Source organism: Malaya genurostris, chromosome 2, assembly GCF_030247185.1.
Source record: "Malaya genurostris strain Urasoe2022 chromosome 2, Malgen_1.1, whole genome shotgun sequence".
NCBI lineage: Eukaryota > Metazoa > Arthropoda > Insecta > Diptera > Culicidae > Malaya > Malaya genurostris.
In genome coordinates, this window is record NC_080571.1 from 102,921,901 (window position 1) to 102,949,700 (window position 27,800).

Sequence of the window (27,800 nt, forward strand, 5' to 3'; positions counted from 1 at the left end):
TACCACAAAAACTCATTTCCGACTTCAATACGAGCTGTCGAACTCAGGAGCCATACACTCAGGCAAAAAATATATGGAATTTTATAATGATATCGTATGGATTTTAGCCACAAGAATATCGTATGCGAATCAAAGGATCGCCCGAAAGTTGGAATTCCAATAAAAAGTCTTATGAAATTCATACGATATTTTTAGGAAAATTGTGCAAAATTTCAATGACAAACATAACTTCTCTCATATACCGTGGAAGTTGTTTGTATGAAGACTATAATAGTGATAGATGACATGCATATTGCAGAGTCGTCAGCACTACAATAGAGGTATATTTTTAAAATCACTCTTTTGAAATGGTGATTTTGGATGCACCATAAGATTTGCCTTATGATTTTCTACTCACTTTGCCTGAGTGTAGAACTTTCTATTCCCTTGGAAATGAAAACACCTTTTAAATTTCGTGATGAAAACAAACACCATCCCACATTATCAGATCCGAATGAATTCCGAATCGGCGAGAATTTTTCATTCGGAATTCCAAATCATATTGCATTACGAATAAATTCCAACTCCAATGCAATAACCGATTCCGAATAAATTTCTCCTCCAACCGGTTGGTTCGGAAATCTATCGGAATTGAGTGAGAAGATGCGGGTTTCGGTTTTTCAAAATAAAAATTCATATAACTGAATGTATAAATTTAATCTTCAAATATTCCGGATATACAGAACTAGTAAATAATTAGTTCTTCTTAGAATTCCAGTATAAACTGTTAAATTCCGGTTCCGGAATTATAGGGTGATATGTGGAGAAAATATGAGAATGTGTGCACTAATCGCTGAACCGATTTTCACAAACTTGGATTCGAATGAAAGTTATTAAAATTCCATACTAAATTCCAAAATTTTATATTGGTATGACTTTCGGTCCCGAAGGTGTGGTTTGGGTAAAAATTTGTACTATAAAAAGTAAAGTCCTGGAATTACAGACTTCGCAGTCGATTCTTAGGGCATATTCAGGAGTGTTCTAGTTCTAGATGCATAATTTATGTCAGTTTTAAAATTTAAATCAAGAAATTATAACAAAATAAACTGGCAGCCCCAACAGCGTTTTATCTATGTTTCAAATATAGAAAAAATAGAACGGCAATGTATACCAGTTTCAAATTTGACAGTAGCACTGGTCGAATAAATAAAACTAAAACGGATTGCTGGGGATACGTTTGTTTCAGTTTAATTTACATTATAGACCACCCATATGAATCTTGCAGCTGCTGAATTTGCTCTTAACGTACAGAATCATTGCATGATTAGTACTACGATCCTATTGACACTAAAAATCTTTCCAGGTCGGAACTCGAACATACGACAACTGGCTCGTAAGACCAGCGCTCTAGGCATTGAACCGCCAACCCGGATGTTTTTTTGCATAAATTACCTTGTAAAGAACTGCAATTTCCTTGAAAATTGTTCATTCATTTCTCCAGTTGGTAGATCATGTTGGAAAATGTCCAAATAATCTGATTTTAGCTATACCGGTCCTCAGTTTCCGGTAATAATGGAATATTCCCAAAATGAGCTCATTTCTTTTTTTTTCAGCCACGGAAACGTTCGTAATGGTCTTTGTGAGGTATTATTTCTTAATAGAGAGCTGAAACTTCTGAAAGAACTTCCTTATCAATCTGTGGATGCCAAATGAGTAAACTGTTAGCCAAACATTTTAGTGGCCTTTCAACTAATGAATATGATTAAGAAAACAATCTTAACAATCCTCTTAAAAAAACCATCGTTATTTTTATGTGTATACAACATTTATTAATATGAGAACTAATATTGAATGATTTATTATTAAATTAATAGAAAAGATATATTATTTAAGATTTTATTATACGTATTATACAATGATACGCTCTCAACTATTCCAATTAAAAGAAGCTAGCTCTTTTTCAATAAAAGTTTTCAAGTTCCTAAAATGAGAGTTTATACTCTTTGCAAAAAAGAACCAACTCGAATTGTTAATTATTAGCAGAAACGTGCATTTCTGGATAAATAGGACAATGTTCAAATTCTAGCAGCCCTGGTTTCGGCAAGAATGAGTGACCGAGTGCCCAGACATGAACGAGCTAAAGCAAGTCACTGCCCGCTGCTGGCTAGTGTGTGTTTGTGCGCGAGGTAAGCAAGCAGCAGCAATTTCAGTGGCATCTAGATAGCGAGCAGAAGACGGGAAAAATGTAAATTAATTTCTGTAATTAGCGATTGTCATTCTACAATCTGTAAATTTAAACCGCTTCAAAGTGCTGTAAATAGTGGAAATACTGGAATCAAAGGTGTGTGAAGTGGTTGGATGGCAGACATCTAACGAAAAAGTTACAAAAATGTGCAATCGGCTTTGTCTGGTGAACTCAGAAAACACGATTCGCCGGATTTTTTTTTGCTGCGTTCTGAGAGAACGTTTGTCGGCTCTCGCAGCCAGTGAATTATAACTTGCAACTGCGTTTGTATGCGTGTTGATCAGTTACGTATATACGCGTTGTCAAACGAACAGACGCATACACAAATGAGTTCTGCGGGTCAAAAACCAGAAGTGTTGTCAGTATGCTATTGAGAATAACCAGAATATTAATTAATTTAGAATTATTTTTTTGTTAACTTTATTAGTACTTAGTAAATAGTATGTAAGTCTGAATCAAATGGAACAATTCGCTAATTCATACAATCGAGCTAGGGAGTGTAGTAATGAGTCGAATTGTATAGGTATTTTTCCAAATTGTTATTATTACACAAACTGTTTATTTTCTTTCATCACATTTCAAGTTTCAATGAGTTTTTTTGGCTATTTCGTATTTCAATAATCATTGCAATTTTTTTGGTCTCTAGACTTTTTTGTTTAATAAAGATTCCAATATGACAACACTTCCGGGGAGTTCTGAAGTTTAATGGAAGATCATCGATTGTAACACTCAGCCTTTGTGTGAGACTCTCACTCAACGTGAGGGGCGCTCCTTTCTCTTGGAACCAACAGTTCGTTCAGGCGCTCATCAGACGTTCAGCTTCAGACAGACAGACAGAGAAGTCGCGAAAAAACAAATGGCGTAACATCGTACATTCGAAACGGGACGAGACCGAACTAGAGTTTGTGTAAAGAAGGACAGTGCGCTCGTTTTTAGCTAGAAGAAATCAGAATTCATAGTCAGGAATGCGGTTCGACTCCTGTTTCGTATGAAAGTAAAGTTATCTGTTGTATTTATCCGGTGTATAATATAATCCAACTTATTTTAGCTGTATATTTTGTATAGTGCAACTTTTCGGATAACATCCGCAGTGAACAGCAAAACTATCTCGCGGCGAAATAGATATCCGTGTCCAAATTGTACATAGATTTTATGTGTCTGAAACGGACGGGAAATTCTCGATGCCAAGCGATAATTGAAGCATATATTACGCATTTCCGGGAGGAAAAATTCTCCCTGTACAGTTAGTGATAGACATTTTTCGGTATTTTCACGTTCCCATCTACCGGAGCCGTGTGTGCGAGCGAGAAACAAAGCGCTTCTGGAATATCCAGTCCGACCGATTCCGCGGGTGAACAAGAAGAACAACACCTTCCGATGAGAACGTGAAGAACGGTGGCAAGAAGTGCGGTTTTCCCTATCGGATCGCGAGTCCCAAGAGCCCATCAAGTGCGTACTGCGAGTGATTGTGTGCGTGTGGTTCTACTTCTGGATCTTGAAAGAGCCCATAAAATAGCACAGTGGGCATTGGTGGCAGACACGGGCGTGGAAGTGGCTGGTGCAAAAAGTGACCTCTGGATGCATCCATCTCGCGAAGGAAGAAAAGCATAAAGGAGTACCTTCACTAGTGGCCGTGGAAAAGAGAGGAGGCGAAGCAGTGTTTGTGTGTGTGCTTGGAGCTTCCGGAAGAGTCCCGGATTGATGAAGTTGCAGATGTGTGCTATGGCCAAGCAGTAGAATCCTTGTGCCCGGGAAATACAGTGCGATTGTTTTTTTGTGTGGATACAACGAAAAAAAAAGTCATCCAGTGACCCTAAGTGAAGAGGATAAGTACGCACCGCGCTTAGTTTGAAAACGGGCGACTTCGGTACGGTCTGTTGTGTGCGTGCGAATATTGTTACACTGGTAGAGTGGTGGAAAAGTGTACCGCAGTGCAAGCTGAGTGATAAACCGCGACCAAGCAACAACAAATTGTGAATTTGTTTTCAAACAACCGGGGAGGAGCGACCACAACAAAGGAAGCATCTTATCTTTTCTTCGCGGAACAACTCGAGCAGGTCGTGTAGATCTGACCACGAGTTTGATTGGGCGTAAAGGTAATTTCAACCGATATGGTCTATGGTCTTAGAAATAATTGTTGGATTAGTAGTTCAATTTTTTTTCCCTTTATGAAGCCACACAGTTGTAAATAATAATAATGTTGAAGAATTTTAAAAATCGGGATTCAATTTTTGTGTTATAATTGGAAAAACACTTAGTAAATTGAACACATGATAATCGTGAGTTTAGTCAGTTAGAGTAGATCAATGTGATTGTAAGAAGTATTCAACACTGAAAAAAAAACATCTGATTATCACTTTTGTAAATAGAGACATAAAGCTATATCCGGCCAAAATAATGAAAATTGCGACGTTTTCTTATTTACGAAACGATCATTTATTTTGAATTTAACTTTTCCGGCGTAAAACTACTGTTTCGGCAAAATTTGATTGATTTCTGTCCGGAAATTCAAAAACGAAACTACTTACTCTATCATGTAGGTTATTGATAGTATCGACATGTGGTTAAATGATTTTCGTTGGTGACCAGCAATTTACATGGATTATTTTGTCTTGGTCGTGGACTATAAAGAGAAACATCAGTTTATTTAAGGACATTCCAATAGACGTACACGACTCCGAATGCGTAGTGAAAAATTTTTCAAACTTTTCATTCAATGGAAAAGGATTTATTCGTAATGTGTCGTATGAATCTTCGAAAAAAATTATTGTTTACGTTCGGGGGAAGATAATATGATGTATTCGACGTCTTAATGTTCGTCACAATGCACATTTCTATTTTCGTAAGCGAATTCAGTTTTTTCGTGTTTCCCAAGGAACCGTATACGTGTAGCACTGCAAGATTTGGTTATCTGAATCTCTTGCATCTTAATTACATTACTGTAAGAAAGTATTTGGAAACTGTTGACATTCATGATAATTCTTAATAGCACATGGGCTGAAAAGTTCCGGGCCTAACAAAGAGAACACGATTTTTTTGGTTCGAAATTGACTTTTTTCATCAATATAATCTCTATCAAGAGCAACGCAATCATTACAGCGCCGCTCTGATGTTTTAATACAACTTTTGTAGAACGATTTATCAATATCGATGCCTCAAAATAGGCCATTCATTCGGGCGAAATTTCTTACCGGCGAGCATATTCAAGTCTGCGAACAGCCAGAAGTCGCTGGGAGCCAAATCTGGTGAATATGGTGGCTGTGAGATCAATTCGAAGTTCAATTCATGTTGTTTTGCCATTGTTTTGATTGACTTGTGACGCGTTGCGTTGTCTTGATGAAACCAAATTTTTTTTGACAATTTTCTTTGCAATTGCAGCCTTTCTCAAGATAGTCGGTAAATATTACACCACGTACATTTCAAAATACCGAGGCCATAACCTTTCCAGACGATTGTTATGCTTTCGGACGAGGTTGAGTTGCTTCGGGCGCTTTGGACGAGGACCAGTTGCTGTCCACTCAGATGACGATCGTTTTGATTCCGGAGTGAAGTGATGAATCCATGCTTCATCCATTGTCACATATCGACGAAAAAATTTCGGTTTGTTACGTTTAAACATGACCAAACACTGCTCAGAAAAATGTCATCAACACGTTCTCATTTTTGGTCAACAGTGAGCAAACGCGGAATCCACTTTAAACAGAGCTTTCTCATGGTCAAATACTCAAGCAATATAAAGCCAACACGTTCTTTTGATTTCTTTACGATGTCAGCTAATTCACGTAACTTCACTTTTTGATCATTCGTTTGTTCATGTTACCGCCTCATTTGGACGTCCACTGCGTTAGGCATCATCGGTATCTCTACCACCACGTTTGAAGTCAGCAAACTAACGTTTTGTTGTTGTTTCTTGTGGAGCGGAGTCTCCATAACACTTTTCAAGCCATTGTTTTGCTTGAACGGTATTTTTTCCTATCAAGAAGCAGTGTAAAATTAAAACACGAAATTGTTACTAATGATTGAACTAATTAATAGAATACATACAACAGCTATCCTTTAAAGAAACTAAAACTAGCGCCAGCTATGTGTTAGGCCTGGAACTTTTCAGCCCATGTGTTATGTTTGAGCGAGATCAAAGAAACTGGAATAATTAGTTAATTAGTTAATTTGTCGATTGCGTCACTTGTACGATTATATCTTTGAAACTTGAATTGTCAGCCATATGATCTTTGAAATCAGACCCAATTTTAGTCTCGAACGAGCCTAAAATGGTTGATATCTGTTCGACCATGTGCGAGAAAACCGTTCGGAAATGGGTTTTGACGTTTACGCCATTTATATCATTACATCACCGGAACCGTGACAGCCATTTGAACTTCAAACCTGTTTAATGAACCAATAGTAGCTTCCAAACGAGAAATAGCGCATTCCTGGAAACAGAAGTGACACCCATTCAGTCTTCAAACCTGATCGATGAATTAGTTTAAGCTTCTAAACGAGCCTAAGTTTGTTAAAATCAGTTGAAAATTGATCGGTAAAAAAATTACGTGTTTTGTTGGTTGCGTCACCTATACACTAAGGTCTCTTTTTACACGGTTTTTTTTCGAACGGTTTTTTTATACACGGCTTTTTTTACACGGATTCCGGAATTAACACGGTTTTCGCAATTAACACGGTTTCTCATGAGAGTTTAAAAAGAACTGTCATTTGTTTTTTTGAGAAAAATTTTAAAAAAGGGAACAGGTTGTCTGTAAGAAAACGATTATAAGAGTTAATTTAAAGTTTGAAAGTTAACTAAAATCATTCATTCAACATTTCACGGGAGTATTGACTGTCGTTCCATAAAATGATTAATCAGTCTTCAGATCTTGAACCCCTGTCGTAAATTACACGAAAACGTCTCTTTCGCTCAGTTGTGGTGTATGATGTCAGCATCGTCATCGAGAATTTCGGAGCGTTGAAGAACTAGTCAAATTTACTTCAACTCTTCATCATATCGAGCAGTACAGTATTTCATACCCATTTGAATGATATAGCTATAGTAGTATTATGATTTACGCCGATGAAATGAGTTGCTTCAGCATGACACATAGTTAACGCTCGTATCCGTACTGTATTTTACAGTATTGTACTGTATTTTCGACTCAAATACTGTGTACTGTTTTCTACCCTCAAATCTACTGTATTTTAATTTGTACTGTATTTTTACACTGAAATGTACTGTATTTTTCACACTAAAATTTAATACAGAATTTTAAATCTTCAATGCATCGAATTTCGATCTGTGGCAGTACAAGAACAGTAACAACAAGTAGCGAATGTGAATGAGAACACAACAACAACACACACAAATTTTTTCAATAATAATTCTTGTTCAGAGCGCGTCACAACAATCAAGCGAAACTTTGATGATCAGTTTTTGACGAATTTCAAAAATCCCCAAAAAGGAAATAAAAAATAATTGAGTTTATGAACTTGCTTTGAACGATTTGTTTAGTCTTGTTAAGACGTAGAGCCGTATTGAGTAAGTTTTACATGATATGCGAATACAACTGTGTGATGAAAACCGCGAAAAAGCTACCGCAGGGACGGTACTCGAACCCCAAAATAGTTCTTATTCTCCTAAATCGTTTTGCCAATTAAGCTATCCAGAATGTGAAACATGCAAAAAAACGGACTAATTGAGGGCTGAAACACCTTGCGGAGGGATTGTTATTGAGAAATGACTACAAGGCCGAAATTAATTTATTTAGCCGTCTACTGACAATGACTAGCGAATGGAATAGTTTTAGGGCAAGTTAAGAAATTATTTTATGTTCTTTACTTCGCCGCTTTAAGTGACGGTATCAAATTTTTAACACACTTTACCCTATATCTCCGGAACCGGAAGTCGGATCCGGATGAAATTTGGAAGTTTTGTATGGAACCGTGAAACCTTTCATTTGAACCTTATTTCGGTTGAAATCGGTCGCGCCATCGCTGAGAAAAGTGAGGAAGTAATTGGAAATTGGAATTTTTACACTAATCACCCTGTAATTCCGAAAGTCGAGCCGAAATATCACCATGTAATTTCGGAACCGAAGATCGGATTCGAATAAAATTCAGGAACTTTGTATGGGATTGAAATAAAAATCAGGAATTTTGTATAGGACAATTCTACCTTTAATTTGAATCTCAGTTCGTTAGAATCGGTTAAGCTAGTGCACTTATTCTCATTTTGTTGCACATATCACTATGTAATTTGGGAACCGAAAGTCGAATTCGAATAAAATTCACGAACTTTGTATGGGCTAAAAAATTCATGAAAATCGGTAATCATGTCCGAGAAAAGTAAGTGCAAAAAATGTTACATACATACATACACACATAAATACACACACATACATACATACCTACATACACATACACACTTGCAGACATTTTGCGTACTCGACGAACTAGGTCGAATGGTATATGACAAAGTCGGTTTTCACAGTGAAAATTATATTAGATATTTCTAAACAAAAGTTTTATCACTAACACTATCCTTTTGGTTCAGCAGTTCATTATAGTTTGAGTGTAATCGTCACATTATCTCCAAACCATTATTTCCTCTTCACAGATAGTCTGAGTGCAATTGAAGCCATTCGCTCAATCGCTACTGGCAAAAATGAACCGTTTTTCTTGGGTAAAATAAAACAGTGTCTGAACGACATATTGAATAATAATTATCTAATCACTATAGTCTGGGTCCCGGCTCATTGCTCCATTCCAGGCAATGAAAGAGCCGATAATTTAGCCAAACGTGGTGCTATTGAGGGTGAAATTTATGAGCGACCGATTGCTTTCAACGAATTCTATAGTTCGTCTCGCCAAAGAACACTTGCCAGCTGGCAAGCATCTTGGGATAGAGATGATCTGGGTCGGTGGATGCACTCAATTATTCCGAAAATATCGACAAAGGCATGGTTCAGGGGACTGGATGTGAGTAGGGATTTCATTCGTGTGATGTCCAGACTCATGTCCAATCACTACACGTTAGATGCACATCTCCTTCGAATTGGGCTCTCCGAGACTAATCATTGTGCTTGTGGCGAAGGTTATCGGGATATTGATCATGTCGTTTGGACATGCGTGGAGTATCGTGATGTCAGATCTCAACTAATAAATTCTTTGCGTACCCAAGGTAAACTATCCAATATCCCAGTTCGAGACATTCTTGCTTGTCGTGACCTTTCATACATGAAACTTATTTATCATTTCATAAAGAAAATTGGAGTTTCAATTTAATAAAGGCCCCTTTTAAGACTTAGTTCTGATCCCAGCTGCGTCCATGAGTTCAACCAATAGCTAAATTAGAATAAAAATTATGTAATGATACAAACAAAATCGAAACAGTTTATGAAATTATCAACAAAATGTCTGAAAATAACAGCTTATTTTATAATTTATAGAAGTTAATCGTTTGGTTCAAATAATATTTCCGAGTAGATTTCATAATTAATGACGAGTTACCTAAGACGATATTTAAGTAATATGAGAATATGATTTAATAAATTCAAAACGTTGTGACTATGTTAGAATTAAATTAGGATAAGAATATTATGTAAAAGTGATGCTACGGCGAAGAAAAACTTATGTAAACTGCCTTAAGAAATAAACGTATTTATGAAAAAAAAAAAAACTATCCTTTTGGTAAGATTTTTCTGCTATGCAAGTTTGTCAGTTGTCGTTTGCTGGAAAATATGAAAAAACTGAAAATATCATTCGGTAGCTACCTTTCGATGTAAGGTTTTGCTTCGACTAAACAAATATTTAAAACCGTGTCAAACACCTAATGGTCGGTTGCTACTTAGTAATTAACCTTTAGCAGTGCTAATGTCTCTATTAGCAGTATAAAAATCCAGAGAAACAAAGCCATTTCTTCGATATACGAATTTTCTAACAACAGTTACTCTACGTCCATTATGCCCCACCTTCGATTCAACAGAATGCTTCGAGTTAAAATATTGTTTAAAAGATTTATAACGGTTATTTAAACAAAATGTAGTGTTGAGAGGATTAAAAATGTTAGTTTCCAATTGTAATTAATTGATTATGTAATTGATTTTTGATGCAAAGAATATCTTCTTTATCTACTTTTCTTCTATATCGACATTTCAAGGGGCATATTGCATCATTGTTGTGGGGCGTAATGTCCCTTGTTGTGGGGCATACAGGGTGGCAAGTGGCCGGGAAGAAGTTGGAAATTTTTGTGAAAAACCGGGAAAAATATTACTAGCTCAAACATGAGTAACAGTTGTTAGCATCAAGAATTTTTTTCAACAAATGAAAAGTAGCAGACAATACCCAAATAGAAATCTTATCCTAATATAATACTAATATAGTCACAACGATTTGATTTTATTAAAACTTATCCTCTTATTTTTTAAATATCATATTATTTGAACCAAACGATTAACTGCTATAAATTATAAAACAAGTTGAAATTTTTATACATTTTGTTGACAATTTCATAAACTATTTCGAGTTTGTCTGTATCCGCACATCATTTTTATTCAAATTTAGTTATTATGTGAACTAATGGACGCAGTGGGAGTCAGAACTAAGTCTCAAAAGGGTCAATTATTAAATTGAAACTTCAATTGTGTTTATGAAATGATAAAGAAGTTTCATGTAAGAAAGGTCACGACAAGTAAGAATGTCTCGAACTGGGACATTGGAAGGTCTACCTTGGGTACGCAAAGAATTTATTAGTTGAGATCTGACATCACGGTACTCCACGCATGTCCAAACGACATGATCAATTTCGCGATAACCTTCGCCACAAGCACAATGATTAGTCTCGGAAAGTCCAATTTGAAGGAGATGTGCATCTAAGGTGTAGTCATTGGACATGAGTCTGGAAATCAAACTCACATCCTACTCACATCCCCCTGAAGCATGCCTTTGTCGATATTTAGGTGCATTCCCCGACCCAGATCATCTCTATCCCAAGAAGTTTGCCAGCTGGCAAGTGTTCTTTGGCGAGACGCGCTATAGAATTCGTTGAAAGCAATTGGTCTCTCGTAAATTTCACCCTCAGTAGCACCACGTTTGGCTAAAAGGTCGGTTCTTTCATTACCTGAAAAAAAAAACTTATTGTCCCATACAGTTTCTATGTTGAACATTCCATTGGAAATTGGGCCAACACCCCATGTCTTGTCCAACGATTTTTAAGGGTTTAACAGTAGTTTTAAATCAATCAGGAATTATCAGAGCTTTCTTAGTTATCAATAACAGGGCAATGAAAGCTCATTTTGAAAAATAAGGATAATCTGGATGCTTATGTTGGATTGAAATCCAGAATGTTATTGGTAGATGATCTGAATCAAAGTCAGTTCACTGCGAATGTTACATTGATCTTCTAGAATCACATCCAATGTAGAAGAATTTTTCATAGAAAATAAATTAGTTGGGCTATAGGGAATAAAAAATCATGAAGGACTCATACTTTCTGATTACTCCACGAGAGATGCCTAGCATTTAGAATCATATTAGGAAAAGGATAGATCGATATCTTCTGCGTTTTTACAGCTATCATTTGATTTATTTGCTCATCAACGCATTGACATCGTAAACATGCTGGGATGACATGACGGATGTACCTGTTGTTTATTGACTAACTATTGACTTTAATGTGTCTACATAAAAAAAAGTGTTTAAGAAAAGCAAGTCGTGGCAGCCGAACGGTTTTGCTAAGTCTTGGGTATATGTACATCTAATGATTTTGAATTGAGTTTTATCACATGAGAATTAAAAAAAATGGTCTGATAGGACATTTGTTAGTAATTAGTTTTATGGTTTTCATCACAATCAGAGCATGACAATTCATCTGTGGGCATCGTTCATTGAACAGATGTGCTTGCAAGCGAATTACTAAAATTTAAACAACGCATAGTGGGAAAAAATGAACCAAAAACGCGACGATTTTTTTGGAGGCATGATACAGCTGACCACAAAGCACTTTTTTTGGTGTAAAATGGTCAGTAAAATCGATTCCATGTATTTAGAAGGACCGCACGAAACGCTATCATGTTCATTTTACCCCAAGTTCAATTTTTATACTGCATTGTATTCAAGCTTAACTATATAACATGGAACCGAAGAACTTGCAGAAGAGCGAATAGTGTTTCCGATGTAAAAAAGTCTAACAAATCGATTTCATATAGTTTTATTGACAGCAGAAAACTCATTGTAACGTTTTACCCCATTTTTTTCTAGTTATAATACTCAGTTGAAATATGATCTACAATCCAAAAGCAGATCCAACACGATCTATTAATATTGGTTCATATTACGTGCAAAACATCTGTTATCCAATTAAACACAATGTGAATGAAAGTACTAGCCTGTTATACCTGTTTTACCCCAATTTATATCATAAGTCGTATTTCTGGTTAAACTTTCTTTCGCATACCGAAAGCAGGATGATTGCGGTTGATGAAAATCGATTGATATTACGAAGAAAGCTCTAAAAATAGGATTACAAATGAATTCAATGACCGCACGAATCTTGTTATACCGTTTTACCCCAATTTATTTCATAAGTCGTATTTCTGGTTAAACTTTCTTTCGCATACCGAAAGCAGGATGATTGCGGTTGATGAAAATCGATATATATATTACGAACTATCTTCCAAATGTGGAGCAAAATCTTAAAACTCAGTTAAAGGATAAATTGGGGTAAAACGGTATAATGAGATTCATGCGGCCATTGAATCCATCTGTTATCTTATTATTAGGGCTTTCTTCGTAATATCAATCGATTTTCATCAACCGCAATCAGCCTGCTTACGGTATGCAGAAGAACGTTTAACCAGAAAAACGACTTATGAAATAAATTGGGGTAAAACGGGTTAAACAGGCTAGTACTGTCATTCCCATTGTGTTTGATTGGATTACAGATGTTTTGAACGTGATATGAACCAATATTGGTAGGAAATATTGGATCTGCTTCGGGATTGTAAATCTGAATTCAACATAAAATCATATTTTTGCGAAAATTGTGGTAAAACGATGTAGCACGACGCATGCGATCATGGAGACTATCTGTTAATTATTATTTGAGGTTATATGCGAAACATAGAACTGTCTTGTTTAACCAATATTGGTCCAAGCACCGATCAGTAGAACTTTTTTTCTGTAAATTCATTGAAGAAGATGACTGGGGGTAAAACAGAATATAGTTATTTGTGGTCAATCTCATTAAAAACAATCCATTTATATAACTTATGAGCATATCAGGAATACCTTCCGATTGGTCGAATTAAATTTTTTCCTGAGTTTCACAGTTAGTTTTCGAAGTAAAGTCAGAAAAAAGAGAAATTGGAGCAAAACGGGCACGATAGTGAATTTTGCGGATCTTATAACTATCATAAATCGATCGTTTTTCCCCACTGCAACGTATGACAATTCCATATGACAATTTGTTGTACCATGGTCGCAGCCCTGGCAGTGACGATATTGTGTTAGGTTCGCTGTGCCACCGAACTGAGATTCCCACTTTCACTTCTGGAAGGAACGAATAAAGCTTTGTACAAAATGCTTTGAAATTGCCGGCATAGATTGTTGTTGGTTTTCCAGAGTGGCAAGCGTCCTTTTTAGGGATGTTTTGTTCCTTATTAATTTATTTTCCTTATTGATTTTTTTTGTTTTAATCATATGTATACAAAAAAAACCTGTTTTAATCCACCTAGTGGTGTAATGATGCCTTTCTCATGTACGTATAATATTGTGGTATTCTATTCAAAAATTTTCTCTTCGATTTTTGAAAGAAACCAAGTGATTGTTTATGCATAACATACAGAATAAAACAATGCTTTGATTGCGTAAGCCATCCTTAAGAGAACGAAATGGGTTCACTATTATATGCACTTCCGGCACCGGAACCCGAGAACCGGTATAATCGAAGTCGGTTCGTACGGCCACCAACTAACATGACACACAAACTCTTCTAGTACGCACCCTATAATTCCGGAACCGGAAGTCGGATCCGGATGAAATTCAGGAATTCCGTATGGGACCGGAAGACCTTTCTAAGTTTGTGGAAATCGGTCAAACCAGCGCTGAGAAAAGTGAGTGAGATCCATTTTGGTATATATGACCACTATTTCTGGTACTTCCGGAACCGGATACCGGGAACCAGGATAGCCGGAATCGGTTTGTTTAGTTGCCTACTGATAATGACTATCGATTTGTGTAGTTTTGAGACCAGTTTAGAAAAATTTTCACGTTTTTTGCTTCGCCGGTTTAAGTGACGGTGTACAATATAGAACACACTTTACCCTATAATTCAGGAACCGGAAGTCGGATCCGGATGAAATTCAGGAATTCCATATGGGACCGGAAGACCTTTCATTTGAATCTAAGTTTGTGGAAATCGGTCAAAAAATCGCTGAGAAAAGTGAGTGAGATCCAATTTGGTATATATGACCACTATTTCTGGTACTTCCGGAACCGGATACCGGGAACCAGGATAGCCGGAATCGGTTTGTTTAGTTGCCTACTGATAATGACTATCGATTTGTGTAGTTCTGAGACCAGTTTAGAAAAATTTTCACGTTTTTTGCTTCGCCGGTTTAAGTGACGGTGTACAATATTGAACACACTTTACCCTATAATTCCGGAACCGGAAGTCGGATCTGGATGAAATTCAGGAATTCCGTATGGGACCGGAAGACCTTTCATTTGAATCTAAGTTTGTGGAAATCGGTCAAACCATCGCTGAAAAAAGTGAGTGAGATCCAATTTGGTATATATGACCACTATTTCTAGTACTTCCGGAACCGGATACCGGGAACCAGGATAACCGGAATCGGTTTGTTTAGTTGCTTACTGATAATGACTATCGATTTGTGTAGTTTTGAGACCAGTTTAGAAAAATTTTCACGTTTTTTGCTTCGCCGGTTTAAGTGACGGTGTACAATATTGAACACACTTTACCCTATAATTCAGGAACCGGAAGTCGGATCCGGATGAAATTCAGGAATTCCATATGGGACCGGAAGACCTTTCATTTGAATCTAAGTTTGTGGAAATCGGTCAAAAAATCGCTGAGAAAAGTGAGTGAGATCCAATTTGGTATATATGACCACTATTTCTGGTACTTCCGGAACCGGATACCGGGAACCAGGATAGCCAGAATCGGTTTGTTTAGTTGCCTACTGATAATGACTATCGATTTGTGTAGTTCTGAGACCAGTTTAGAAAAATTTTCACGTTTTTTGCTTCGCCGGTTTAAGTGACGGTGTACAATATTGAACACACTTTACCCTATAATTCCGGAACCGGAAGTCGGATCCGGATGAAATTCAGGAATTCCGTATGGGACCGGAAGACCTTTCATTTGAATCTAAGTTTGTGGAAATCGGTCAAACCATCGCTGAGAAAAGTGAGTGAGATCCAATTTGGTATATATGACCACTATTTCTGGTACTTCCGGAACCGGATACCAGGAACCAGGATAGCCGGAATCGGTTTGTTTAGTTGCCTACTGATAATGACTATCGATTTGTGTAGTTCTGAGACCAGTTTAGAAAAATTTTCACGTTTTTTGCTTCGCCGGTTTAAGTGACGGTGTACAATATTGAACACACTTTACCCTATAATTCCGGAACCGGAAGTCGGATCCGGATAAAATTCAGGAATTCCGTATGGGACCACGAGACCTTTCATTTGAATCCTAGTTTGTCCAAATCGGTTCAGCCATCTCCGAGAAAACCTAGTGAGATTATTTGACACATACACACACACACACACATACATACACACACACACACACACACAGACATTGCTCAGCTCGATGAACTGAGTCGAATGGTATATGACACTTGGCCCTCCGGGCCAATTTTCACTAGTCGGTTTTTCAAGTGATTGCATAACCTTTCTATATGAGAAAGGCAAAAACGTTGCGTGTAACCAAATCCTCAAGATGACTAGCAAAAAGGCATTATGCTTTTCCTATATGCACAATATGTAACAATGAATATTTCCTATTTATACATCGAGATGTCCGAAAATTACTTCAGTCCTCAATTAGCGGGCCTATTATAATGTTCTTTTTTGGATATGGGATATTTCGATTTCTTCGCGTTTCGCCTTCGGCTCATCAGTGCTTAAAGCAGTTCAAATTGAACCGTCCACACTATTTATGTGACCCTTTAAGGATATAACACTAGGTGCCATATCCTATCTGACGTCTCGGACGAAAACGAGTGACGACTGACTACTGGCCGCCGCAGAATTTTAAACATTTAGGGGTTTTTTGGTTTGTACGTAAAGTACATGTTTAGTTTCGATTTCTTCGCGTTTCGCCTTCGGCTCATCAGTGCTTAAAGCAGTTCTCCGCCTCCGCCTAACAGTTCAATTTGAACCGCTAAGCAGACGCAAAGTCCACACTATTTATGTGACCCTTTAATGGGATATTTGTTCAGCAGCCTGCCCTGTATCCAGAAATCTTTTTTTTTTTGACATACTGTCATTGCCGGAAAAGCTCCCTAAATTCAACCTAGAAGTGGCACGTATTGCAGCAGTTCTGCCTCTGCAGTGGTAGTAGTAGTGAGCTAGCACAAGTCCATTGGAATGGTGTTCGTGTGTTACGTGTATCCGCATCACATCTGTTGAGAGTCGAAATACGCAACTCCCGGGATCCCAAATTTGGCAGCAGCAGCAGCCGCAGCAAGACGAGTCGACCGTGGTGCTTCTGTTGCTGAGAATCTGATTGGTTGAGGGGTAATGAGAATGGTGTGATGTGACGTGACGATGGTTTAGAAGTTTTTACTTTCTCACAATGTCTGCTTGACGTTCACTTCACTTGCCTAGCCTGGCAATTCTATGTTGTGAGTGCAACGATTGTGCCTGTCTCTGCCTGTCGGTTAGTTCAACGGGGCACGGACGGGGCTTATGACAGCCAGACGCATAGACACAGGTCATGGAACGCATGTTGCAACAGTCGTGCCAGAACAGGAGGCATTTACTGCAGGGACAGGAATGAAAATATGAGTATTTTAGTCATTTTGTTATTGTTGATTCGACAGGAAAAAGTATAGATTTGATACAGAGCGAAAAATAAATCATTTTGATCGAAGCATGTAATGGTCGATTTATTTCACCCAACTTATTTTCCATTTTTTGAATCGCATCAATACAGCAATTGATCATTTTCAGAAAAAAAAATCATTGCTCTAATGAAGTCCATTAAAAAGTTATTTTCTTGGTGAATAATTTCTCATATAACAGTTGTTTCACCCTACTGCAATATATTGTTATAAAAATGTCTTAATCACCCGAACCGACTGGGAAACAAAGACCGTATTCTGATTGTTTCGATTTAATACTTATTTTTTCGACCATATGATATACAGTATTCTTATGAACCTTGACTCGGTAAAGATTCGTCCATGACAAAGGAAGGCCAGTCGATCTTTGGACATGTCGGTGAGAAACAGAAGCACATCGAATCGTTTCATCGGTCGTTTGCTGGCTTTTCGTTTCTTTTATTTTTTGTTGCCCTGCTTCGTGAGTGTCTGACGTTTTACTTCTAGACAGTGCCTCTAGCACAAACAGGGCTCCTCCTCATTCATGGTTGTTGTTCTGATTTTCCACCGAAGCTGTGTGTTTGTGACAGAGCATGTTGAGTGCCACGAGTTGTTGACATCGCGCTAGACTTGTGTTTGTAACTGCTGTGGGGCACTCATCGGAACACGCTATTGTGAGTGGCGGGGCGCCACTTGGGAACGAGAAGATCGGCGTGATGGAAATACTGTTGAAATGAGAGGTTCACAAAATGTGTCCCACAATCAAGGTTTTTACTTCAAGGGCTAGTGTATTACCTATTACCTGATTTGCGTTCTAGTATGTAATCAGTAGACTGTGATACGAGGGTTTTCTTCGATATGTCAGACAATAAACGGACTTTCGGTGTCAAGTAAAATATGCACATTTATTGTTTGCAGGGTTTTGAAGACAGTTTTGCGATTGCCGTGATGTTTTGAAATGTACATATACCTTACTCAATGTTCTTTCAAAAGATTGAAGGATAAATAAAATATTGACATCGTAGTAGAAATAATATTAAAGCATTAAAATAAACAAACAATAGATTTATTCATTGATACTTTTCTTGAACGGCAGATGCAATTTCATAAATTTAATATATTTTACACTTTGAATTCAAAGATATTCTATTTTGAATCAGTGCTTATTTTCATTTCCCTTTGATTCAAATACATTTGATATTAACTTCAAAGCAAAAAGTTTTTATTTCTACGCGCACAGAAATAAATAAAATGAGCATTAAATTCAAATATATTGTAATTTGAACTCAAATATATTTCATTTCCACCTGAGTTTCATTTCACTTGGAATCAAATACAATTGTTATTTGGTTCTAAGCAAATTAGTTTTGTTTCTAAAATCAGGCTTTCGTGCGACTGTGTGTAGATTTTTTTTAATTCAATAAATTGTTATTTTTTGACTAATTATTGTAAATTAAATTTTAATGTATTATTGAAAGCATTTTGTACGCTCAGCTAAGTACGGTTGCGATATTGACTCCTCTGCTTCCTTTCTTTCAACAATTTTAGTGCTGATTCAATTTCTTTCAATAATTTTCAAAAGCTCTATTGTGAAACCGTTATCTGGAATGAATACAAATGTAAGTTCCTTATATACATACATAATTCATAACCTACCTATAACAACACTCACTATAGTATCGCACAATTCGAACGGTTGAAGGTAGTTTAAATTCGTTAACTGATTCTAAAGTTATTACTTGCTCGAACGACGTTCTCCGTTTGAATGATATCTTAGCAAAAGTTTTGTTAAATATCACAAAATCAACTAGTACAATTGTTTGAATCAATGAAAATACTTTAGAATCAATAATCTATGGCATTTGATTCAAGGACGAACAACTTTAATCGACATCCATGAATTTGAAGCTAAGACCTTCTAGAGTTAAACTTTTTAGATGGCAGAACCGATCTGAGATTTAAATGAAATCTAAAAATCATCTATGATTCAAATGAGAGGTCTTAAAATTCTATAAAACATCTTACTTTTTTAGTCAGATCCGACTTCCGGTTTAGGGGATATAGGGATATTTTGAAACAAATGTAAACCATACAGCTACTCAGGTGAATTTATCGGCTACACCGATTTTAGAATTCCGTTCCAGTATCGAATTGTTTCTCAAAGTTCAATCATTTTATCGAAAAAGGCCAAATCGAATAACAAAAACAAAAATTCAAATTAATGAATTTATGGCCCCATACAAAATTATAAATTTTATCCGATTCTGGAATTACAGGGTGATGAGTTTTTAAAACTCATACCGATATAGAAGACAATCCAAAAAAGCTTTAAAACTACTGCAATTTATTCGTCATATTAATTCATGGCCATACGAGTCGTTTTCGGTGCTGGTTCCTGAATACCGGTTCTGGTAGTACCGTAAATAACCGTAAACTCTAAAGTGGAACTTATTTCGTTCGGAACTTATCTCTTGGAATGTTCAATCGATTATTACACGTTTAGATTCAAATTCGATCCGATTTGCAGTTTCGACATTACACGGTAATGCCGGAATGACTGAAATCTCAAACTGCGTCTTAAAACGACGGTGATTAAAATAATGTCATGTGAACTAAAACATCGAAGAATATTCATCAAAAAACACATGCGGATTGATAAAAAAGGTATCATCTCACTGCTAGATGTATTAAGCACGTTTTTTGTTCAATTTATACTACCACATATTTGTTTCAAATACATTTAATGTACTGTAATAAGCAATTGAAATAAATAAATTTTTGATTTGATTCAAAAAAAATTTTAAATTTGAATCCATATCTTAATATATTTGAATCTAGTATGCATTGTCAAACTAAATTTGACTCAAAAAGAGTTTTATTTGATTCATATTTTAATCCAAAAATAGTTTTATTTAATTCTAACAATTGTTTGAAGTTGACTTAAAGACTCAATATATTTGAATCTATTTCTTGTGATCAGAAGACGTCATCATAAAATATGTGATAAATTATTTCAGGGTGGCAAGTGACCGGGCAACTAAAAAAATCGGGTAATTCCACCGGGCAAAACCGAGAAAACTGGAAATTTTAGTGCAAACCCGGAACAATCCATTGGATATTCGGCCAACACCCCATATCTCGTACAACGATTATTGAAGAGTTTCGCCGCCGTTCCAAATCAATCAGAAAGCATAAGATTATTCTTAGTTGTTATCAATAACAGCACAATAAAAGTTTATAATGAAAAATAAGGATAATTTGGATGCTTCTGTGGGATTTTTAATAAGCTTGAGAATGAATTTAGAAATTGCTGTTGGTCTAGTCGATAAGTTTTAAGAACTAACTGAATTAATTATTGTACTATTGGAAATTCCGAATGTTATTGGTAGACTATCTGAATCAAAGTCTGTACGAGTTCACTACAAATTTTTATTTGATCTGCTAGAACCGGATCAATTATAGAAGGATTTCCCACAGAAGATAAACTAGTTGGACTATTTGGAAATAAAATTGACTAGAAACCAGTGGAGAGTTCTTAATGAAGAAGTTGTACTTTCTGGACATATAATCTGATGACGTGAATAAGGGGCTGGGGTCCACTAGGAGATTGATAGTACCTATTAGTTCTCTCCGGACTGTACCAGCCTAGATGCCGTGTGGAATCCGGCGGAAAAAATGAACCAAGAATAGATCCACTGGGTTCCTGCTTCCATGTCGTAAAAGGCGACAATTGCAGGAGTTTCTTTTTCCTTTCAGTTATCAGATATTTTCAATGTTTTACTTCTGATTACTCTATTTTACTAAATCATCTCTTTATTCAACCTATCAATTTCCGTCTAGCTTCGTAGAAAAGTTTTATTAGGAATGATTTCTTCTTCCATGTTATTGATTGTCTTTCAGGATTATAAAATGAATGATAAAAATAAACCATTGCGCAAATCCGTTTATATTACAAAGTTAATAACAGAGATAACATATATCGGTATATTGAATACATAGTAAAAGACACTTGATATTAATATTTCAAACAGTAAATTAATATTTTTCTCGGTAGCCGGCTGCCCAGATCAACTAATATAACCAATTAATAATTTTAATAAATAATTAAAATAATAAAGCGGAAATAATAAAGAATCAAGACGCGTGTGAAATCTGTTGACCTTTGTTTGGTGATTTAAAATGATTTTATAATAACTGTTTAGAATATTTCAATGCAATGAATTTGGTCTAAATCCTATTCGCTCGTTTATTTTGTATCACGTAGTTTCATTTATAAAAACGTGCTTAATCCACCTAGCAGTGAGATGATACCTTTTTTTATCAATCCGAATGTGTTTTTTTTTGCATGACTAAAAAAAAACGCGAAAGGTGGATGCATAAACGAGTGACTGCATACTCGACAGCCGGCTGTCCGGAGTTTTGTTAATTTCGGAGATTGACTGTTTCGTGCATTATATTGCCAGCACAAAGTAACACATAAAACGATAATACTTAAAAACATTCTTGGTAGCCGGCTACCCAGAGCAATAAACACATGATAACATTATTAAAACATTTACTAACAAAGTATCCTCTCCTGTGATGCATGTGGGAATGCAGACGATTCCTCGGTTCTTAGTAGCAACATGCATCGAACTAACAATCCTTTCCCTCCCAAGTAGATCTGCATTCGGACGTGGCCGGCGTCGGTATTGATCAGCATGCATGGTTCAATACAGTTTGCACAGTGTGAAACAATGTGTTATTCCCAAACATGATACTTCAAAAAATCATTTTGCAATCTCAATTGGTCCAGATCAATAACGGAGTAGCAACACACGGGCGGTCTCTAATTCTAATTCTAATTCTAATTCTAATATAATCTGATGACGAGAATATGAATAAAATTGATGGTTCAGTTTCTTTGATGGTAAAGAATCTGGATCTGGCATTATGAAGCTGAATTTTGAAACCAAATGCAAGAACTGAATTCTTCACCTGAATTCTAAAACTCCATTTTTATGCTAGATTCTGGAAATGAATTTTGAACTTGATTTCGGGAATTGAATTCTGAAACTGAGTTCTAGAACTGAATTCTGAGTCTGGGTTGATGAACTGATCACTGAATCTGTATTCTGGAATTGAAATATGGAACTGAATTTTGGAACAGAATTTTGAGATTGAATTCGAGGCCACGATTCTAGTTCGGCATCGAATTCTGAACTTGAATCCAAGAACTGACCCCTGGACCTAAATTCAGATCTGCAGTTAAATTTTAGTTACAGAACTCCGGTCCTGGATTCAATTTTCAATTTTGGATCCAGAATTCAGCTCCGAAATTCTGTTCTAGAATTCAGAATCTTCGTAATCTAGTTTTTGAATTCAGCTTTTGGATCCAGACTCTAAAGGACTACTCACACATATCCGGTTCGGTTCAGTGCCGGCACGACACCGTACACGGATACTGATATTATTTAATTCGTTTTCTATGCGCGCATTCATACCTATCCGGCACCGTGCCGTTTCAGTGCAGCTCGACGTCAGTGTAGCGTCCTTCCGGCAAACTCAAATTCGTCGTCACCGATATTTTTTTTATTTTCACTGAAGTCGGTATGTTACTGCATTTGCTGTGCCGGAACGGAAGAGGCACGGAAACGGAACGGAAGAATTCCGACAAAAAAAGAACACTGACGGCGCACTGAAGGTACTTTCACCGAACCGTCAAGGAACTGAAATGTGTGAATAGTCCTTAAATCTGCGTTCTGGAGCTAAATTCTGAACCAGGATTCTGGAATGCATTTTTTAACTGAATTTCAATGTACACTGAGGTCTTTTTTCACGCGGTTTTTATGCGATTTCTTTTTATTGTGAAACATGTTTTCGTACGCCCGAAATTTTCAAGCGCCTTTGAATTAACGTGTTGTACACCAATTTCTGTGAAAATAACAGTCTATTATTTTTAATGAGAATCATCGAAATGGTGTTTAAAATACGTGTATTCAAAAATTCTTAAAATTTCCAGACGATTTTAATCAAAGGCAATTGTTTTAATGTTACCCGGGTTGGCGGTTCAATGCATAGGACACTGGTCTTATAAGCCAGTTGTATGTTCGAGCCCCGACCTGGAAGAAATCTTAGTGTCAGTAGGATCCATAGTACTAGCCATGGCTATGATTCTGTACACTAAGAATCGGCTTCGAAGCCTGTTGGAACAGAAAGGCCAAATTTCACAAAAGGAATGTAATGCCAGGGCTTTGCTTTTATGTGTTTTTTATGTTTTATTGAACCTGAAAATCTCGAAGTGATTTTTTCTTGAATATTTTCCAATAAATCTTATATTAATATTTATTTATTATTTAATATTTCATGTTAATATTTCGAAAAGAAATTCTCTACGTTTTGTTTTTTTATCAGTTTGAATCTTCTAGTTGAATTAAACAACATTCATCTAAGCGGGTTCGACTTTTGTGATACGCCCTGTAGATATTATTTTTGTAAGCCCATGTGCTGGAGTTGCAAAAACAAGTTGGTCAAGCGGTAATATTTAGGGGAAGGTGTTCGGTTGTCGGCAGTGTTCGGTTGCTTTTGTGATACGCCCTGTAGATATTATTTTTGTAAGCCCATGTGCTGGAGTTGCAAAAACAAGTTGGTCAAGCGGTAATATTTAGGGGAAGGTGTTCGGTTGTCGGCAGTGTTCGGTTGCCGGCACCCAACCGTAACTTTTGACAGAAAGCAGATAGTGTCTTTCCGACAAATGTCATGTGTGTGTAATAACAGCACGTTCTTTTTGTGTCGAATACCAAAGCAAACAGACGCTTGTACTTTTTGCTGCGCTGAAAACAAATTTTAATTGCGTGAAAATCAACACAAAAGTTTTTTTCTGACTTTTTTTATAGTATCATAAATTGAAGAGCATCAATCGAAACTGTGAGTGGATTGAATATTTATGAGGTGAAATCGATCTATTTCGTGATTTAATATCGGATGCTATCAAAATTTTCGCAACCAAAGTTCTTTTTTGGCAAAATGTCTACCGATTTCGGTTACCGGCACCCCATTTTTTTCGACAAATCGTGAAAAATTGTCAGTGATATGCAGTTATTGCAGAGAGAGGAAGCAAGCCAAAGTTCCGGCCAAACATCTAGCTGCTCGTACAGCAGATATTTCGGCTAAGAAAAAACGTGGAAAAAATCAACCAAATCAACACCAAAGGCGCCACCATCCAAATAATCGGCCTAGAGAGCCAATGCGAAGTCACCATCCGACAATAAAGACTTTTGTCCAAAACGCCTCCGGAAAGAATAAATTCCGGTTTTTCTTTGAATAATTGCTGTCTTTGCTTATATTTTTCCATTTTTAGCGAATTTTCTTGGGGTGCCGGTAACCGAACACCTTTTTTGGAATGGCCAAAATTTATCGCTTTATTAAATTAATAATAATATTTTTTCCATCAAATGAATCAACTTAGTTTCTTAATCAATTGTTAGCTAGGCACTTTAGCTTTCCATTGATGCATAGATGTCCGTATAATGTGCACGAAGTTAGAAGTTATGAGGTTAAAATAAAAGGGTGCCGGTAACCGAACACTCTCACCTAACTATGAGAGTAACTTAAACTTAACTTTTCGTTCAATATCTTTAAAAAGTGTATTTCTGTTATGATACTATTCTCATGTCTGCAAGTTTTGCGTTCATTTCCAACAGATAAATCTTACACAACTTTTGTGCAAGTTTTGAATTTTATATCATTGTTTTTCTTAAGCTGAAGGCAACTACACACACTGACCTAACAATTCATGAGGCAGCCAAAACTATGCGGACTCAGCGGAAAAATATTTTTTACTGCAAGGATCTCTATTCGGCTTATTATTTTTTGCCTTGCGAAGAGCATCATTTCGTTAGTTTTTCTTCCACAATAGATTTATAGCAATTTCGACGTATATTGTGTCCGACACAATTTTGACAGCCGTTTGGAAGATTTTTGATAAGTTGCACAATTGGTATAGCTACTCCCGTTTTACATGACGATGTGGAAGATTTTGCTGAACTTCCATAACTGCTAGTGAAACATGAACAAGTTGGTGATTTGCTGCATACTTGTTTTAAATGTGTTATTCTACAGTGATTTTTTCAGTAGTATTGTGAAACTCAACAGTGATAAGTTGCACAGCTAATTTTAATATATTGAAAAATCTTTCTGAACATATTTAACATAAATAACAATTCTAAAACAATTGTAGAACATCTTGAAATTTCAATAAGTTACATTTGCTACTTGGGTATTCTGACTTATACTGGGAGGGTAAGAACCTAAATGGGATTATGGAATAGGCAAACGCTGAATTAGAAGTTTTAACAAAGTATTTGGATGCAAAGAAACTTTGTCTTAATTTGGCCAAAACTAAATGGATGGTTATAGGAAATTGAATACAAACACTAATACTGCAAAAATAAACAACCATGAAATAAAGCGAGTAATTGTTTAGGAGTTTACTTTGACGAGAAAATAAATTTTATACAGCACATAGATTATATAATCAAAAAGGGTGGTGTTATTTGCCGTATCAATAGATATCTGACGTTTTGGTCGAAAATTGTCATATGTGAAGGCGGTAATAATGCCACACTTTGATCATTGCTCGACAATACTTCTTCATGCATCAGATACTCAGTTTGCAGAGAATTCAACGTTTGCAAAACAAGGTTACGAGAGTTTGTTATCCGATGTGGTCGTCTTACTCCAACGAGAACTATGTTGGACATGCTTCAGTGGTTATCTGTGCGACAAAGTGCTATTTACAATAGCGCGTTTTTTATATACAAAACGAAGACAGGATTGTTGCCCAACTATCTAGTTGATGATATTAGATACGGAAACAACATACACCAATAAAACACGCAAAAAAAATAAATGTTTGAAAAATTTATCGCAAAGATAAATATTTTACAAAGGTCTTCAAATATTCAACAATCTTCCACTAACAGTTCGGCTGAAAAGTTCGTATCGTTTAATAGAAACACACATTTTTTTTGCCAAATTTCGTTTTCATTATTCAACATAATTGCCATCAGAGGCGATACAGCGATTATAGCGATCTTCCAACTTTTCGATACCATTTTTGTAGTACGATTTGTCCTTTGCCTCAAAATAGGCCTCAGTTTCAGCGATTACCTCTTCATTGCTTCTAAATTTTTTACCAGCGAGCATTCTCTTGAGGTCTGAGGACAGGAAAAAGTCACTGGGGGCCAAATCTGGAGAATACGGTGGATGAGGGAGCAATTTGAAGCCCAATTCGTTCAATTTCAGCATGGTTTTCATCGACTTGTGACACGGTGCATTGTCTTGATGAAACAAAACTTTTTTCTTCTTCAAATGAGGCCGTTTTTTTAAAATTTCGTCCTTTAAACGCTCTAATAACGCTATTTAATAGTCACTGTTGATGGTTTTTCCCTTTTCAAGGTAGTCGATGAAAATTATACCATGCGAATCCCAAAATACAGACACCATAACCTTACCGGCCGATTGTTGAGTCTTTCCACGCTTTGGGTTCGGTTCATCGCGTGCAGTCCACTCAGCTGACTGTCGATTGGACTCCGGAGTGAAGTGATGGAGTCATGTTTCGTCCATTGTTATATATCGACGAAAAAAATCGGTTTTATTTCGATATAACAGCTCCAAACACTGCTCAGAATCATCAATTCGTTGTTGTTTTTGATCGATTGTGAGCTCATGTGGCACCCATTTTGCACAAAGCTTTCTCATATCCAAATATTCGTGAATAATATGTCCAACACGTTCCTTTGATATCTTTAGGGTGTCAGCTATCTTGATCAACTTCACTTTACGGTCATTGAAAATCATTTTGTGGATTTTTTTCACGTTTTCATCGGTAACAGCCTCTTTTGGACGTCCACTGCGTTCATCGTCTTCGGTGCTCATATGACCAGTACGAAATTTTGCAAACCACTAACGAATTGTTGCTTCGCCTGATGCAGAGTCTGGATAACACTCATCAAGCCATTTTTTGGTATCGGCGGCACTTTTTTTCATCAAAAAGTTGTGTTTCATCAACACACGAAATTCCTTTTTTTCCATTTTTTTCACAATAACAAAAGTAGCTACACTCAAAATGCAATATCTCACAAACTAATAATGAGACAGCTGTCAAATTTATACACGTATCTTTTGAAGGTTGGTACTAACTGAAAATGGTATGGATTTAATTCTAGTGGCGCCCTCTCATAGAAACGATACGAACTTTTCAGCCGATCTGTTAGATACAAAACAGTCAACCATTTTTCCTCAGTTCAAACAAAAGGTCATATGTAAAAGGCAATGTACAGTGATGGACATACACGGGAGAGTGATGCAACAAGATGTACATAATCAAATCAAAAGATGAATAAAATCAAACACGAGAAAATAGCATAAAATATCCTAAAGATAAACCGTCCCCCCGACTTCAAATATGCGTATGGGGTGGAGGCAGAACGATAGAGTCCGAGACCATCAAAGAAGAGAAGAATTTCGAAAATTTTGGA

At 36.5% G+C, this 27,800-nt stretch overlaps 1 protein-coding gene across 5 annotated transcripts in view; it reads left to right on the plus strand.

Moving 5' to 3' along the window:
- The first annotated feature begins 2,195 nt into the window (after nt 1–2,195).
- Nucleotides 2,196–27,800, plus strand: part of LOC131427908 (maternal protein pumilio) — a 325,778-nt gene continuing 300,173 nt past the window's right edge. For 2 of the 5 annotated variants that reach the window (XM_058591487.1, XM_058591491.1), the window contains exon 1: nt 3,023–4,320. The gene's annotated coding sequence lies outside the window, so the exon portion shown is untranslated. Of the gene's footprint in view, nt 2,321–3,022; nt 4,321–27,800 lie in introns of those variants that run through there. The other 3 variants (XM_058591489.1, XM_058591488.1, XM_058591490.1) reach the window with 3 other exon arrangements.